Below are 16631 nucleotides of genomic sequence, written 5' to 3' on the forward strand. Positions count from 1 at the left end.
AGAATGTGAAACTTTACAGAGAATGCAGAGGAGATTTACCATGATGCTGCCTGGATTACATCCTATCTGTACAGACGAACCTAATTCTATCATTACCAGTAAACTTACATGCATATTGGATAAGATGTCAGGAAGGGGAAGTCGAGTGAACATACACCGGTCCTCATCAAGGGATCTGCAGTGGAAAGGGTGAGCAGTTTCAAGTTTCTGGGTGTCAATATCTCTGAAGATCTATCCTGGGCCCAACATATTGATGTGATTACAAAGAAGTCACGACAGCACTTATATTTCATTATGAGTTTGAGGAGACTGGTTACGTTACTGAAGACTCTCTCAAGTTTCTATGGATGTACCGTGGAGGACATTCTAACTGTTTGCTTAACTGTCTGGTGTGGAGGGGCCACTGCATAGGATTGAAAAAAACTGCAGAAGGATGTAAACCCAACCCAGCCAGCTCCATCATGGGCACTAGTGTCCCAAGCATTGAGGACATCTTCGAAAGGCGGTGCCTCGAAAAGGCAACGTCCATCATTAAGGACATGCCCTCTTCTCACTGCCACCATCAGGAAGATGGTTCAGGAGCCTGAAGACACACACTCAATGTTTCAGGAACAGCTTCTTCCCCTCTGCCATCAGATTTCTGAATGGACAATGAACTTATGAACACTACCTCAGTATTTTCTATTTTTGCTCTCTTTTTGTACTATTTATTAAAATATATATACGTATATTTCTTATTGTGATATAGTTATTATCATGTATTGTAATATACTGCTACCACAAAACAACAAATTTCACAACATATGCCAGTGATATTAAACCCAATTCTGATTCTGATTCTGAAGTGGAAACCCTCATTCTGTGCAAGCTAGAAGCAGCTAATACGATTGTCACCAGAATGAAAATCATTTAGCTCAACACCAATGAGACACCGAACGTAGGAATTCCATGGAGAAATTCCATGGTAAGGCTTTTCTGTGTGCAGATTTTTGGGGGACTGTGAATACCATGTGTTGAATTTTGGAATGCCAAGTGGCAACTCCGAGATTTATTGCAAATGAAAGGATTTCCACTTCCTATATGCTCAGTGGTAAGTGATAATAAACAAAGTTGAATGAGGTCAATCTCCAGAATCTTGGCAGTAGCAACAATGCCCCTTTCGGCAATGGTCTGAAGTGCAATATACATTTGAACAGACACAATGAAAAAGGATGGATTCAGATTAACAAGTGTTTTCCACCATAACAATAACACTAGACTCTCCTGCTTATTTTGCAAATGTGTGGACATAGGATGATATGTTGCTACATGAAACATATAGACCAAGCTTAGACTTAAGTAACATCTTTGCAGTCTGGACCACTCTGGAGCAGCCTAGCAGTGCTCAGCAATATGGTTTACTAAGAACTCTGTCATCAGGATTTACACTTGCTCCAAGTACATGGTGAACAGCAGAAGAAGAGGAATAGAGGAACGATATTGAAAACTCATTTATTGGTATAACATCCATGAATAACGCATCTCACTGCATGGTCGGTAAAATAAAATTACAATTGTAAATACAACTGCCCACATCTTCCCTTCCCTCCATTGCTGACCATCACAAGATCCACTCTGGGCAAGCTACCAGAACAAAGATCACCACCAAATAAAGATTCTAAATTGTTAGAACTTGGAACAGTACAGCACAGGAGCAGGCCATTCAGCTTACAATGCTGTGCTGAACCAGCTAAAAAGTAACTCAAAAATGCCCAACACTAATCCATCCTATGTCCCCAATGTCCATATCCTTCCATCTTCTTTACATTCATGTGCCTATCCAAATGTCTCCTAAAAGTCTCTGATGTACTTGCCTGTACTACCATACCAGGCAGTGCATTCCAAACATCCACCACTCTGAGTAAAACCTTACCCCTCACATCTCCCTTGAACCTACCCCCTCTCACCTTCAGTATATACCTTCTGCTATTAGTCATTTCAATCCTGGGAAAAAAGACATTCCCTGTCTACTCTGTCTAAGCCTCTCGTAATCTTATAAACCCTGTCAGGTCTCCCCTCAGCCTCTGCAGTTCCAGAGAAAACAACCAATTCTTTTATCCATCTTTTCTTGATAGTAAATGCGCTTTAAACCGGGCAGGATCCCGGTAAAGCTTGTCTGCTCTCTCTCGAAAGCCTCAACATCCTTCTTACAGTGGGGCAATAGTGCAGATGTGGCCTAACCAGAGTCTTAAAAAGTTGCAACATATCACCTAAGTGTCTACATACTAAACAAAACTATAGACAAATCTCTGCCAGTGACTTATATTCAGTGTCTAGGTGCCTGCCTTTCATGGATTCATGTCTTTTTTAGTGCTCTTGGATTGATCTAGCCTCACTATAGGAAGGATGTGGAAGCACTGGAAAGGGTACAGAGGAGATTTACCAGGATGCAGCCTGGTTTAGAGAGTATGGATTATGATCAGGGATTAAGGGAGCTAGGGCTTTACTCTTTGGAGAGAAGGAGGATGAGAGGAGACATGATAGAGGTGTACAAGATATTAAGAGGAATAGATAGAGTGGATAGCCAGCACCTCTTCCCCAGGACATCACTGCTCAATACAAGAGGACATGGCTTTAAGGTAAGGGGTGGGAAGTTCAAGGGGGATACTAGAGGAAGGTTTTTTACTCAGAGAGTTGTTGGTGCATGGAATGCACTGCCTGAGTCAGTGGTGGAGGCAGATACACTAGTGACGTTTAAGAGACTACTAGACAGGTATATGGAGGAATTTAAGGTGGGGGGTTATACGGGAGGCAGGGTTTGAGGGTCGGCACAACATTGTGGGCCGAAGGGCCTGTAATGTGCTGTACTATTCTATGTTCTATGTTCAATGACTTTGGAAGGCTGCTGTCTTTCAGTAGTGAAAACTCCATGTGACCTTAGAGAAACTCCAAGTTGCCCTAGGCTAGATTTTGAACTATTATATTAGCTTGAACGTGAGCTTACTGCAGAGATGGACATCAGCAAGGGTGTTGCTGAAGTGGTTCTGATGTGTTCATGATGGTCATTCCTTGCAATCACCACTATCCAACATTCCACACAATATCACTCTCACCACAACTGAAATAGTGTCTGTTGGGACTCGGGACCGTTGGAGGGCTGAGACGCCCTGTAAGTCTGTAAGAGTCTGGCGTCCATTGCAGCAGCAGTCTGCGTGGGCGCCACAGAAATGTGACTTTCTGCTAATCATCATCCCAGATGTTGAGTAACATCTGGTTGTGCGCCAATAGATGCTGAGTAATCAGCCAGCAGATACCGCATATTGATGTGGGATCAAGGTGCAGCTCAGAGCTTCCATCCTGGAAAGGATGGGCCGTGCAGCGTTCATGCTGGGACTTGGCACGGCCTATCCAAGTCTAGCAATGCCACATGCACCATGTACTGCACTGTGCATAGCCATCAGCCTCTCTCTGCAGGATGGTCTAGCTTACACCGAATTATCTGTAGTAGAGTGCATGTGTAGCTTCGTACCCCGGTGATGGGGTGGGGATGAAGGAACAGTTGCACACAAACATCAGCTCGCAAGAAAATACGGAATGTGACACAGGAGATCAGGTCAGTCATCCATGGACTGTACCCTATTTCTGCTTAAGTAACAATGAGCACCCTCCCCTCCATGAGGGGCATTGATGCCCCTGTAACCTGTCATCCATTAGTTACTCATCGCTGCCTTCTATTAGTACTATCTTGGATACAGCAGAGGACAGGCACCTCAGCCCACCAACACTGCACGAATCATCAAACAGCCATTTGTACTAATCCTACACCAATTCCATTTTCTCCCCACTTATCAGCATATTAGGGGCAATTTACAGTGGCCAGTTAACATCACTGGCGTATGGGAGGTAATTGAAATGCCCAGAGGTAAATACGTACAGCCGGCATTGGACATCGGTACTGAATCTGCGTCACTGGAGTGGTCAGAAGGTAGCTCGACTGGCTGCACCACTCTGCCCTCTTGTCCAGGGAGAGGAAGACCTGTGATAATAAATAGTAAATCCTTATTAAAAACTATTTTAGGATAATCTCAATTAGTGCAGGCCCCCTTAAGTTTAAACTTTGTGGTTGCAGAAATATTTAAGTGGGATAGTCAGGGTGAATATTGGAAATAAGACCATTGGAGGAAAACATTTGCGTCCCTGTGCCTGTTCATCATTGTTGATCTTCTGTACCAGCACCACTTTCCTGCACGAAGATCCCCCTCCTATCAAGAAAGCTACCAATCTCTGTCTTGAATGTACTTGGCAACTGAGCTTCCTTCATCCTCCTTGGTAGAAAATTTCAAAGATTCACTGCTCTCTGGCTGAAGAAATTTCTTTTTATCTTTGTCTGGAATGGCTGGCCACTTATTTTGACCCAGTCAATTGCAATTAGCTAGAGAGACCATAACTGTAGTAGCCCAAATGTCATCTACCATGGAGTTACATTGTTTCAGTAAGAAATCTTTACGTCTATATTTAAATCCTTTGCAACAAAGGCCAAAACAATTATTTGCCTTCCTAATTATTTGCTGCAACTGCATGTTAATTTCTAATGATTTGAGTACCATATTTATAAATGACCTGGATGAGGAAGTAGACTGGGCTGAGAAGTGGCAGATGGAGTTCAACCCAGATAAGTGTGAAGTGGTTCATTCTGGTAGGTCAAATATGATGGCAGAATATAGTATTAATGGTAAGACTCCTGGCATTGTAGAGTATCAGAGGGATCTTGGGTCCGAGTCCATAGGACACTCAAAGCTGCTGCACAGGTTGACTCTGTGGTTAACCTTCATCAATGGTGGAATTAGTTTAGGAGCCAAGAGGTAATGTTGCAGCTATAAGGATCCTGGTCAGACCCCACTTGAAGTACTGTGCTCAGTTCTGGACGCCTCACTACAGAAAGGATGTGGAAACCATAGAAAGGATGCAGAGGAGATTTACAAGGATGCTGCCAGGATTGGGGAGCATGCCTTATGAGAATAGGTTGAGTGAACTTGGCCTTTTCTCCTTGGAGCGATGGAGGAGGAGAGGTGACCTGATAGAGGTGTATAAGATGATGAGAGGCATTGATCCTATGGATAGTCAGAGACTTTTTCCCAGAGCTGAAATGGCTAGTACAAGAAGACACAGTTTTAAGGTGCTTGGAAGTAGATACAGAGGAGATGTCAGAGGTAAGTTTTTTATGCAGAAAGTGGTGAGTGCGTGGAATGGGCTGCCGGCGACGGTGGTGGAGGCAGATACAATAGGATCTTTTAAGAGACTCCTGGATAGGTACATGGAGCTTAGAAAAATAGAGGGCCATGGGTAACCCTAGGTAATTTCTATGGTAAGGACATGTTCGGCACAGCTTTGTGGGCCAAAGTGCCTGTATTGTGCTGTAGGTTTTCTATGTTTTATGTTCTACCAAGGACACCCGGGTCCCACTGAGTAGCAACACTCCTTAATCTCCGTGATATAAAAGTAGGTCCTTATTTCTATTTTCTACATAAGTGGGTGACTTCATATTTTTCCACATTATATTCCATCTGCCCATTCCTCTCCCATTTACTGAGACTGGTTGCAGTGACATAATCAATAATGGATTGATTAGGGGAAGATGATGTGGTTTGTTAAAGGCAGCTCATGTTTAACTCACCCGATCAAGTTTTGCGATGAGGGGATCGCGAGGGCCAGTGCGAGAAATATGACTGATGTGATGTACTGTGCACCGACTTCCAAAAGTTGTTAAGAAGTTTGCTATGAATATATTAGTTATCAAGATTGAGGCCCATGGGGTAAAAGGGACAGCAGCAGTAAATAAGAAGAGAACATAACAGCACGAGAAATAGGAGCAGGAGTAGGCCATCTGGCCCGTCGAGCCTGCTCCGCCATTCAATACGATCACGGCTGATCTGGCCATGGACTCACCTCCACCTACCTGCCTTTTCATCATAACACTTAATTCCCCTACTATGCAAAAATAAATATTGGCTAGGTGAGAGAAAATGGAGTAGTAGCCAGCACTTACTTTTCAAACTGGAGGAAGATATACCCTGGGATTCCATTGAGGTCTAGCAATTCTCTTAGCCTGTATTAATGACATAGATTGGTTTGTGCAGCACACAATTTACAAATCTGTAGATGAACCAAAATTTGGAAGTGTAGTGAAATGTGAGGAAACACAGAAACATAGAAAACCTACAGCACAACACAGGCCCTTCGGCCCACAAAGCTGTGCCGAACATGTCCTTACCTTAGAACTACCTAGGCTTTACCCATAGCCCTCTGTAAGCTCTATGTACCCATCCAGGAGTCTCTTAAAAGACCCTATCATTTCCACCTCCACCACTGCCACCGGCAACCCATTCTACGCACTCACCCCTCTCTGCATAAAAATCTTACCCCTGACATCTCCTCTATACCTACTTCCAAGCACCTTAAAACAATGCCCTCTCATGCTAGCCACTTCAGCCCTGGGAAAAAGCCTCTGACTATCCACACAATCAATGCCTCTCATTATCTTGTACACCTTTATCAGGTCACCTCTCAACCTCCGTTGCTTCAAGGGGAAAAGGCTGAGTTCATTCAACCTATTCTCATAAGGCGTGCTCCCCAATCCAGGCAACACCCTTGTAAATCGCCTCTGCACCCTTTCTATGGTTTCCACGTCCTTCTGTAGTGAGGTGACCAGAACTGAGCACAGTACTCCAAGTGGGGTCTGACCAGGGTCCTATATAGCTACAACTTTACCTCTCAGCTCTTAAACTCAATCTCACGATTGATGAAGGCTAATGCACTGTATGCCTTCTTAACCACAGAGTCAACCTGCGGAGAAGCTTTGACTGTCCCATGGACTCGGACCCCAAGATCCCTCTGATCCTCCACACTGCCAAGAGTCTTACCATTAATACTATATTCTGCCATCATACTTGACCTACCAAAATGAACCACCTCACACTTATCTGGGTTGAACTCCATCTGCCACTTCTCAGCCCAGTTTTGCATCCTATCAATGTCCTGCTGTAACCTCTGACAGCCCTCCACACTATCCACAACACCACCAACCTTTGTGTCATCAGCAAATTTACTAACCCATCCCTCCACTTCCTCATCCAGGTCTTTTATAAAAACTACAAAGAGCAGGCATCCCAGAACAGATCCCTGAGGCACACCACTGGTCACCGGCCTCCATGAGAAGAGCAGGAGGATGGCATGAGACTGGTGGAATTGGTGGAACATGACAGATAAAATTAAACACAGGCAGATATTAAGTGTTGCACTTATGTAGGACTAGCAGGGAGAGGCAATGTGAATTAGATATCACAATGCTAAAAGGTGTCTAGGAACAGTTATAACTGCATCGATTGTTGATTGAAGTAGCACAGTCTGAGAAAGCAGCTCAAACATGTGTGGGATCCTGGGCTTTACAAATAAAAACATGGAATACCTGAGAAAGAAAATCATGATAAACCTTTATAATCCTGGTCTGGAAACAAATAGAAATTGGGTCCTACATCTGGGCATTACTCTTTAGAAAAGATGTGAAGGCTTTGTAGAAGAGATGATTCAAGGAAAAAGGGAGGTTAAAGTTGTGGAGTGACTCGGGATAAAAAGCTACTGCTGTTTTCTTTGGAACAGAGGAGGTTGAGAGGGAACAAAAACAAAATATTGGAGGAACTTTGTGGGTCAGGCAACATTTATGGAGGAGGCAAATGACATTTTGGAATAAGCACTTCATCAGAGAGGAGATCTAAGAGAGGTATTTAAAATTATGAAGGTTGTACAAAAGCTAGATGAAAGGAAACTGTTCCTATTGATAGAAGGGAGAAGAATCAAAGGACTGGGTGTTTTAAATATCAATTTTGGTCGATTCCACAGACGATTATGGCGATTACTAACAGGTTGAACCATATTAGTTGTCCACCAAATAGTTCAATTCTCTCTAAGTTCTCTATAGAGCAATCCCATGACTGAAATCATATCCAGCTTGATTTAACGTCATTACCTGAAGCAAACACTACCACAAAATTCCTGGACTTATTTCTAAAAAGCAATCTCACAAGATGTAGGTCAGTGTGTTCAAATTGCAGATAAATACACATAAACAGATTAGCTTACAAGATAATCGTGAAGGTTGTAAATAATTCAAAGTCATAAGATTCCTATTATATCACAACCTTTATTTAGAAAGGAGAACTTGCACTTAAATAGTGCATTCCATGATCTCAGGAAATACCATACCCTGCCATTTGAGACAGCACCTTGTGATCTTATGTGACCATTTAGGATGGAGGGAGATGAGGCCACAGTTTAACCTCATGTTCCGACATCCGAATCTCCAGCAATGCACTGTTTTCTTAGTTCTACTCTGACAGTGATAGTATCTACAAGAGGTGTTTCCTCAAGGAGGCAACATCCATCATCAAAGATCTCCAGGCCATGCCATGCCATGCCATGCCATGCCACCATCAAGCAGAAGGAACAGAAGCCTGAAGTGGCACACCACCATGTTCAAGAACAGCTACTTCCATTCAGTTGTTTGGTTCTTGAAGCAACCGTTCCAACCCTAGTCACTAGCTCAGTATAGTAACGTTAACCTTTTGATCATTTTGCACAAAGACTGACTTTTCTGTTGTTCTAATTATGCTTTTTTTCTTGTAAAAATTATGCATGAATGTTTTTCTTCTGAATGCCACTTATATGAAGCTACGTGCTTGTAATGCTGTTGCAAGTAAGGTTTTCATATGCACTTATGCAACGATAATAAAATTGACTTCACATTAGATTTGATTTTTGCATTCAATTATTTAAATCATAACCTTGTGACTTAAAGGTGAGAGAGTTTTGCTATTTGAACAAGTGCTGGCATTGATTTCAGAAAGTCCAAATCTTGGGGTAGGATGGTTTGGCTGTCTCTGCTACAACCCCAGTATTTACCTGCTCTTCACTGATTTCAGTAACTTAATGATTACAGCCAGTGCCTTGCTGGATTAGTGGAAATGCTTGCGGACTGCTGCAGCATTGACCTTCCCTTCGCCCATGGTTGATCAAGCTGATTCCATTCTGCTGAGCTGCTATTTCCATGTCTCATTCTATCCTAGTGATTTCTATATGATCAACTGAGATGGTGTAAGGAAAGAGTTATATTTGATTCCTCATTGTTAGAAGCAAAAAGTAGTAAGGAGAAAAGTAAAAGTGGCAGGCCGACAAATCCAGGGCAAGCATCAAAAAGGGCCACTTTTCAACATAATTGTATAAGGGCTAAGAGAGTTGTAAAAGAGCACCTGAAGGCTTTGTGTGTCAATGCAAGGAGCATTCGTAACAAGGTGGATGAATTGAAAGTGCAGATTGTTATTAATGATTATGATATAGTTGGGAACACAGAGACATGGCTCCAGGGTGACCAAGGATGGGAGCTCAACGTTCAGGGATATTCAATATTCAGGAGGGATAGACATGAAGGAAGGGGAGGTGGGGTAGCGTTGCTGGTTAAAGAAGAGATTAACGCAATAGAAAGGAAGGACATAAGCCGGGAAGATGTGGAATCGATATGGGTAGAGCTGCGTAACACTAAGGGGCAGAAAACGCTGGTGGGAGTTGTGTACAGGCCACCTAACAGTAGTAGTGAGGTCGGAGATGGTATTAAACAGGAAATTAGAAATGTGTGCAATAAAGGAACAGCAGTTATAATGGGTGACTTCAATCTACATGTAGATTGGGTGAACCAAATTGGTAAAGGTGCTGAGGAAGAGGATTTCTTGGAATGTATGTGGGATGGTTTTTTGAACTAACATGTCGGGGAGCCAACTAGAGAGCAGGCTATTCTAGACTGGGTTTTGAGCAATGAGGAAGGGTTAATTAGCAATCTTGTCGTGAGAGGCCCCTTGGGTAAGAGTGACCATAATATGGTGGAATTCTTCATTAAGATGGAAAGTGACATAGTTAATTCAGAAACAAAGGTTCTGAACTTAAAGAGGGGTAACTTTGAAGGTATGAGACGTGAATTAGCTAAGATAGACTGGCAAATGACACTTAAAGGATTGACGGTGGATATGCAATGGCAAGCATTTAAGGATTGCATGGATGAACTACAACAATTGTTCATCCCAGTTTGGCAAAAGAATAAATCAAGGAAGGTAGTGCACCCGTGGCTGACAAGAGAAATTAGGGATAGTATCAATTCCAAAGAAGAAGCATACAAATTAGCCAGAGAAAGTGGCTCACCTGAGGACTGGGAGAAATTCAGAGTTCAGCAGAGGAGGGCAAAGGGCTTAATTAGGAAGGGGAGAAAAGATTATGAGAGAAAACTGGCAGGGAACATAAAAACTGACTGTAAAAGCTTTTATAGATATGTAAACAGGAAAAGACTGGTAAAGACAAATGTAGGTCCCCTACAGACAGAAACAGGTGAATTGATTATGGGGAGCAAGGACATGGCAGACCAATTGAATAATTACTTTGGTTCTGTCTTCACTAAGGAGGACATAAATAATCTTCCAGAAATAGTAGGGGACAGAGGGTCCATGAGATGGAGGAACTGAGCGAAATACATGTTAGTAGGGAAGTGGTGTTGGGTAAATTGAAGGGATTAAAGGCAGATAAATCCCCAGGGCCAGATGGTCTGCATCCCGGAGTGCTTAAGGAAGTAGCCCAAGAAATAGTGGATGCATTAGTGATAATTTTTCAAAACTCGTTAGATTCTGGACTAGTTCCTGAGGATTGGAGGGTGGCTAATGTAACCCCACTTTTTAATAAAGGAGGGAGAGAGAAACTGGGGAATTGTAGACTGGTTAGATTAATGTCGGTGGTGGGGAAACTGCTGGAGTCAGTTATCAAAGATGTGATAACAGCACATTTGGAAAGCGGTGAAATCATCGGACAAAGTCAGCATGGATTTGTGAAAGGAAAATCATGTCTGACGAATCTCATAGAATTTTTTGAGGATGTAACTAGTAGAGTGGATAGGGGAGAACCAGTGGATGTGGTATATTTGGATTTTCAAAAGGCTTTTGACAAGGTCCCACACAGGAGATTAGTGTGCAAACTTAAAGCACATGGTATTGGGGGTAAGGTATTGATGTGGATAGAGAATTGGTTAGCAGACAGGAAGCAAAGAGTGGGAATAAACGGGACCTTTTCAGATTGGCAGGCAGTGACTAGTGGGGTACCGCAAGGCTCAGTGCTGGGACCCCAGTTGTTTACGATATATATTAATGACTTGGATGAGGGAATTAAATGCAGCATCTCCAAGTTTGCGGATGACACGAAACTGGGCGGCAGTGTTAGCTGTGAGGAGGATGCTAAGAGGATGCAGGGTGACTTGGATAGGTTGGGTGAGTGGGCAAATTCATGGCAGATGCAATTTAATGTGGATAAATGTGAAGTTATCCCCTTTGGTGGCAAAAATAGGAAAACAGATTATTATCTGAATGGTTGCCGATTCGGAAAAGGGGAGGTGCAAAGAGACCTGGGTGTCATTATACACCAGTCATTTAAAGTGGGCATGCAGGTACAGCAGGCGGTGAAAAAGGCAAATGGTATGCTGGCATTTATAGCGAGAGGATTCGAGTACAGGAGCAGGGAGGTACTTCTGCAGTTGTACAAGGCCTTGGTGAGACCACACCTGGAGTATTGTGTGCAGTTTTGGTCCCCTAATCTGAGGAAAGACATCCTTGCCATAGAGGGAGTACAAAGAAGGTTCACCAGATTGATTCCTGGGATGGCAGGACTTTCATATGAAGAAAGACTGGATGAACTGGGCTTGTACTCGTTGGAATTTAGAAGATTGAGGGGGGATCTGATTGAAACGTATAAAATCCTAAAGGGATTGAACAGGCTAGATGCAGGAAGATTGTTCCCGATGTTGATGAAGTCCAGAACGAGGGGTCACAGTTTGAGGATAAAGGGGAAGCCTTTTAGGACCAAGATTAGGAAAAACTTCTTCACACAGAGAGTGGTGAATCTGTGGAATTCTCTGCCACAAGAAACAGTTGAGGCCAGTTCATTGGCTATATTTAAGAGGGAGTTGGATATGGCCCTTGTGGCTACGGGGATCAGGGGGTATGGAGGGAAGGCTGGTGCAGAGTTCTGAGTTGGATGATCAGCCATGATCATAATAAATGGCTGTGCAGGCTCGAAGGGCCGAATGGCCTACTCCTGCACCTATTTTCTATGTTTCTGTGTTTCTATGTTAAATGCTAAAATGTGTAACACAAAATGGAAGCTAGTAATACGAAATGGTGTAGGTCTGGGAGGGGAGAATGTTTGGAGAGTGAACATGAGAACCAGTCCACAACTATGTTTTGAGAACTTAGTATGAGTACCAATCTACAGCGTTGTGAGTAGATAATGATAAAAAAAAACACATTTGGCTTGAAAAGTACTGGGGTAATTGTTTTAATAGATTTTTGAAGGGATCTTGAAGGATATAAAAGGAACAATTACTTTATGCAAGTGGGAATCTTCTCTTAGGCTGGGTCAGGTCTAGAGCTAAATGCTGGAGATAGAGACAAGGACATTGAGAGGGAGGGAGAGACTTGAAAAAACTGTCCAGCACTTGCAGTTCCCTCCGGCAGTAAATTGAGTGGAGTGCCTTAGTGATTGGTTGACAACCATTATTTTGTCTCTTTTGATACTTCATTAATTATTTTTTTGTCTGTATTTTGATTTATATAGCCCTAATAAAGTGAGTTCTTATAGCCTTTAATATGTTTATAGTGTCTCCTTTGTGTGCAGATACCTCGCTGCTGAATTAGAAGAGAACAAGGAACGCATTTTTAAATATTTTCAGTAGAGATGGTGGCCCCCATCTAACAGGAGGTAGTGAGGTAGTTAGTGGAATCCTGACAGTCTTCAGTGGCTGCAGCAGCTACTGCTGGTCCTTAGCAATGATCTGCACATACTGCACCAGCCAGGATGCATCTCTAAACCCTGCATCTTAGGACTGAGTCGATACACTGCTCCCGTAGCTCACCCAGCCCCAGCTGTCACAGGGGGCTTGCCGACAGGAGGTTTAATCGCTGCTGGGAGAGCACCAGCAAAAGACAGGAGATTACATCAGGTTTCAATACAGTAGTGCATGGCTGGAGTAGATGCCTTTTTTTAAATGTTTATTGAGGTGTGTATCGATGATTGTTTGGGATTGGAATCAGTTTATTATCACTGACATATTAGATTAGATTATGAGGACACTCAGTCCTCGTTTATTGTCATTTAGAAATGCATGCATTAACAAATGATACAATGTTCCTCCAGAATGATATCACAAGAAACACAAGACAAATCAAGACTAAAATTGACAAAGCCACATAATTATAACATATAGTTACAACAGTGTAAAGCAATACTGTAATTTGATAAAGAGCAGACCATGGGCACAGTAAAAAAAAAGTCTCAAAGTCCCGATAGCCTCATCATCTCACGCAGGCAGCAGAAGGGAGAAACTCTCTCTGCCATGAACCTCCAAGTGCTGCAAACTTGCCGATGCAGCACCATTGGAAGCAACCGACCGCAGCGGACTCTGAGTCCGTCCGAAAACTTCGAGCCTCCGACCAGCCCTCCGACACCGAGCACCGAGCACCATCCTCTGCCGAACGCTTCGACCCTTCCCCAGCCGCCGAGCAACAAGCAAAGCTGAGGACTCGGGGCCTTTCCCTCTGGAGATTCTGGATCACACAGTAGCAGCAGCAGCGAAGCAGGCATTTCAGAACTTTCACCAGATGTTCCTCCGTGCTCTCACGTCTGTCTCCATCAAATCAGGATTGTGCACGGTACCCTACTTGACAGATAACAGACATCACCGCCGGAGTGGCCGCAGCGAGCTGCGTCACGCCGCCATCTTCTCCTCCCGCCGCATATGTCATATAATCTGTTGTTTTGCAGCAGCAGTTTAAAGCATGACATAGAAATTACCATAAGTTACAAAAATAAATAGGTAGTGCAAAAGATGAATAATGAGGAGGTTCAGAGTTCAAAATAATTTTTATTATCAAATTACATATATGTCACCATACACAACCCTGATATTCATTTTCCTGTGTGCATACTCAGCAATTCTGTAGAATAGTGACCATCAATGAAAGCTCATCTCAAGTGCAGAACACAACAATCTGTGCAAATGAAAATATCAACAAGTAGCAATAAATAGCGAGAACATGAGATGATGAGATAAAGAGTCCTTAAAGTGAGATCACTGGTTGTGGGAACACCTCAATGGATGGGCATGCGAGTTGTTCATGTGCTCATGAAAAATGCAGAAATCTGGTGGCATAGTGGAAGCAGCTGTTTTTAAAATGTTGAGAGTTGGTCTTTAGGCTCCTCTACACTGTACCCCAATTGTAGTAATGTGAAGAGAGCATGAACCTTACGGTGAGTGTATTTAATGGATGCTGCCTTCTTGATGCACTGCCTCTTGAAGATGTCCTCAATGGCAGGGAGGGTTGTGCCCATGATGGTGCTGGAGTTTTTGTGATCCTTGTGCATTGGAGGCTCCATGTCTGGCTGTAATGCATCCAGTCAGAATGTTCTCCACCATACAACTGTAGAAATTTGTAAGAGTCTTGCTGACATAGCAAATCTCCTTAAAGTTCAAATGAAGTATAGCCACTTGTGTGCCTTCTTCAGGATTGCATCAATGTGTTGGGCCCATGACAGATCCTCTGAAATGTTGGCACCCAGCTCACCCTTCCCATCACTGACCCTTCCATGGTGAATAGTGTGTGTTCTCCCAACTTCCCCTTCCTGAAGTCCACAATCAATTTCTTGGTCTTAATGATGTTGAGTGTAAGGTTGTTGTTGTGACACCAATCAACCAGCTGAGCTAGCTCACTCCTGTATGCTCCTGCATTCACTATCTTGCCCAGCCCTTTCAATATCTGGATAACAAATATCTAACTGTTTTGAATTAAAAATTAAACAACTGATGTAACATCAACTGTCATTTATACAAACATTTTGAATTTTACTATTTTTTGCAGGTGGAAATCATTTCGGAAAAGAAATGAAAGCAAAAATTGCTGGAAGCACTGAGCAGGTTGGACAGAATCTGTGGAGAGAGAAATTGAGAAACTAGTTCTAATGAAAAGACATTAACCTGAAATGTAAACTCTGATTCTCTCTCCACACCTGCTGCCTGACTTGTGGTGTACTTTTGCCTTTCCTGTTTTGACGATCATCAATCTATTCATACCTTCATCACACTGGATTGTTCTTTGCGCTAAACATATTTCAATCCTTCCTTACTCTTTCCAATTCATTTCCGTCCGAGAGGGAGTCTGTATGTTTTTGAATTCAGATTAGTTACTTTAATTTTCTAACAAAAAGACAACTCAATCAGAATAGAAAACTTGCTGACTTTGTGGTTCTCTTTGTAGATTCATTTATCAGTGTGCATTTTTTCTCTCCATTATCACAGTATTAATTGGAATGGTTTTATTTTTCTTCTTCAACAAAATACATAAGGGAATACAGGAGGCTGCCTAGTAGAAAAATGATGAGAATGCACTCTAGTTCTGGAAAATTATAAGAAATATAATTTTCACATAGCCTCTTGAGTTTCTCCTTCTTCATACAGTTATAGTTCTCTATTTAAAAACAGGATCTGAATACAAACTTGGCCTGAATTTTTAAAAATAGTGTAATTCTTTTTTTTCGTAAAATGTACAGTAGAAACTTTTAGAACCTAAAACCAAATTTTTGGTGCTGATACAGAAACAGGATGGGAGCTCAACATTCAGGGATATTCAATATTCAGGAGAGATAGACATGAAAGAAAAGGACATGGGGTAGCATTGCTGGTTAGAGAGGAGATTAACGCAATAGAAAGGAAGGACATTAGCCGGGAGGATGTGGAATTGATATGGGTCGAGCTGCATAACACTAAGGGGCAGAAAACGCTGGTGCGAGGTGTGTACAGGCCACCTAACGGTAGTAGTGAGGTTGGGGATGGTATTAAACAGGAAATTAGAAATGCGTGCAATAAAGGAACAGCAGTTATAATGGGTGACTTCAATCTACATATAGATTGAGTGAACCAAATTGGTAAAGGTGCTGAGAAAGAGGATTTCTTGGAATGTATGCGGGATGGGTTTTTGGACCAACATGTCGAGGAACCAACTAGAGAGCAGGTTATTCTAGACTGGGTATTGAGCAATGAGGAAGGGTTAATTAGCAATCTTGTCCTGAGAGGCCCCTTAGGTAAGAGTGACCATAATATGGTGGAATTCTTCATTAAGATGGAGAGTGACATAGTTAATTCAGAAACAAAGGTTCTGAACTTAAAGAAGGGTAACTTTGAAGGTATGAGACGTGAATTAGCTAAGACAGACTGGCAAGTGACACTTAAAGGATTGACGGTGGACATGCAATGGCAAGCATTTAGAGATCGCATGGATAAACTACAACAATTGTACATCCCAGTTTGGCAAAAGAAAAAAATCAAGGAAGGTAGTGCACCGTGGCTGACAAGGGAAATTAAGGATAGTATCAATTCCAAAAAAGAAGCATACAAATTATCCAGAAAAAGTGGCTCACCTGAGGACTGGGAGAAATTCAGAGTTCAGCAGAGAAGGGCAAAGGGCTTAATTAGGAAAGAGAAAAAAGATTATGAGAGAAAACTGGCAGGAACATAAAAACTG

The sequence above is a fragment of the Mobula hypostoma genome, chromosome 12, assembly GCF_963921235.1.
Source record: "Mobula hypostoma chromosome 12, sMobHyp1.1, whole genome shotgun sequence".
Lineage (NCBI taxonomy): Eukaryota > Metazoa > Chordata > Chondrichthyes > Myliobatiformes > Myliobatidae > Mobula > Mobula hypostoma.